The sequence below is a fragment of the Gopherus flavomarginatus genome (assembly GCF_025201925.1).
Source record: "Gopherus flavomarginatus isolate rGopFla2 chromosome 13 unlocalized genomic scaffold, rGopFla2.mat.asm SUPER_13_unloc_2, whole genome shotgun sequence".
NCBI classification, from domain to species: Eukaryota; Metazoa; Chordata; order Testudines; family Testudinidae; genus Gopherus; species Gopherus flavomarginatus.
Window position 1 is genome coordinate 3,381,404 of NW_026114610.1, and position 2,346 is coordinate 3,383,749.

The 2,346-nt window shown below is 49.1% G+C and overlaps 1 non-coding gene across 1 annotated transcript; it reads left to right on the plus strand.

Annotated features, from left to right (window-relative positions):
* The first annotated feature begins 666 nt into the window (after positions 1 to 666).
* TRNAR-CCG (transfer RNA arginine (anticodon CCG)) lies at positions 667 to 739 on the plus strand. Its single transcript has one exon. It is a non-coding gene; the product is annotated as a tRNA-Arg (tRNA).
* Positions 740 to 2,346: the final 1,607 nt, after the last annotated feature.

The following is a 2,346-nucleotide window of genomic DNA, read 5'->3' on the forward strand; positions in this document are numbered from 1 at the left end:
TACTTAGGCCGATAGGTGGACTTTAGGTCTTTAACTTTGAGCGGTAGCTGAGAAGATGGTAAATCGGGCAGAAACCCATTCAACAAACCTCGTCATTTCCTTGTTATTTCCTGACTTCTTTATTCATCGCCTTTTCCTTATTTCCTGGCTGAGGCGGTGGCCTGCCAGGGAGCTCCCTGGCACCTCTAACTGCCTGGGCTGAAGGCAAGAGGCAGGCCTGGGCGTGGCGAGAGCCTCCTGTCCCGGCCTGAGGCCGCAGTACTTCCTCGTCCCCTTTTCCCACCCACACCAGCAGGCGGCTGCTGCGGGAGAACACAAGGGAGGCTCTCGGGATGCTAGGCAGCCCTGTGTGGTTACTCCTTACAGGCTGACCATAGCCCTGTTCCAGACCCAGATTTGCCCCCTAATCATCCCACTGCCACTCAGAGCCACAGATGTGGAGGTGCTGAAGGAGGGACGAGTGACTCTAGGATGGGGTTCTTCTCTAAAGATGACTGGCTGAAAGGTGATGCTCGTCTGTGTCAGCAACCTGCCCAGTTGCATTGCTGCCAGGGGATGCAGACATTTCTGTAAGGCACATAAAGGGGTTATTTGGTGTTGAAGCAAATGCGAGGAATGTGCATTTATGAGAGGGAATTTCCATCTCTTCAGCAGCTGTATATCAGGGCCCCAGTGGCCTAATGGATAAGGCATTGGCTTCCGAAGCCAGAGATTGTGGGTTCAAGTCCCATCTGGGGTGAAAATCTGCTTTCTTCTTGTATATTACAAGGAAACCTTGGCCTTATTTTCAAGAAGGAAGCTGGGAGATGTTTGAGCACAAAGTCCTGGATCTTTGGAACTATCACCAAGAATATTAGAAGGCTCAGTCTGGTGACCTAATGGATGCAACCACACACCTCCATCCCAGGGCAGTCCCATCTGAGACCCAGGATCCATGGAGGAACATTCCCCTCCTACCTTGACAGGTGGGCTGTGCAGATGATGGTGGAGGGCAGCAGGAGAGGAGGTTGCTCTGGTGCTGCCTGGGCTGTATCTGCCCCAAGGATAAATGGAGGGGGTCATGCAGCCTGTGCCTGACACTCCACAGTGCTACATTCACTCCAGGAACAAGTCAAATCCTGCACCAAGGGTGGTGAATTCCCATGTGAGCACACAGTGCCCCTGTCCTGCACACACATCAACTGCACCAAAAGAGACACAAACTGCACACTGAGGAGACAGCTGGTTTGTTTCCAGGTTGCTTTTATTTCCAAAGGTGCTGAAGTGTGATCTCTCTTCTTCTTCTGTGGACAGAAACACAACGGAGGAGAATCTCACATCCCTAAGCTGCCAGGTGACAGTGGCAGGAAGAAAACGCACTGCAATGAAATTTAAAAAACATTCATAAATAATTTAGCAATAAGAAGTAATTAAATACAAAAAAAATCCAATAGCCACACATGCTGGTGGCTTGTTCCCACCCCAGAGAGTGAGGAGCAGGGACTGTGTGAAAGGAGGGTGGTGAAGTCTGATGGAGCATATTCATATTTCATACAAATTAAACAAATTATAGCAGACAGCTGCAAAATACTCCAAGACAGAATATATCAATCTACAAGCAATACAGCCATACACAGCTAAGATAGGGTGTCCACTTAATACCAGAGTTCCCACGGCCAAATAGCTGGAAGTGCCTTCACAGTCACTGCTAAACAAAACAACATTGTGCAGAACCAAGAGCAGCCCTGCTGTGCCGTTAGGAAGGCCTGCAGGAGACTCAGCAAATCAATCTATGAGTCTGTGCTTCTACTTAGTAGTTACCAAGTGTGATAAATGAAAGGAGGGGAGGGCAGGTATCGCCCTTCTTTGGACACCCAGCCAGCCAGTAGCTATAAAATCCCTCTGAGGCCTGGGCTACACTATGAGTTTAGGTTGAATTTAGCAGCATTACCTCGATTTAACCCTGGGCCCATCCACACAACAAAGCCCTTTTTTTCATCTTAAAGAGCTCTTTAAATGAATTTCTTTACTCCACCTCTAACGAGGGGATTAGCACTGAAATCGGCCTTGCCGGGTCAAATTTAGGGTAGTGTGGGTGCAATTTGACGGTATTGGCCTCCGGGAGCTATCCCAGAGTGCTCCATTGTGACCGCTCTGGACAGTGCTCTCAACTCAGATGCACTGGCCAGGTAGACAGGAAAAGGCCCACAAACTTTTGAATTTCATTTCCTGTTTGGCCAGCATGGTGAGCTGATCAGCACAGGTGACCATGCAAAGCTCATCAGTATGATGTGCACATTCCCAGGGCACATTGCCCGGCCCGTACTTTGTAAGAAGTCTATGACCATGTCTATGTCCTCATCACTC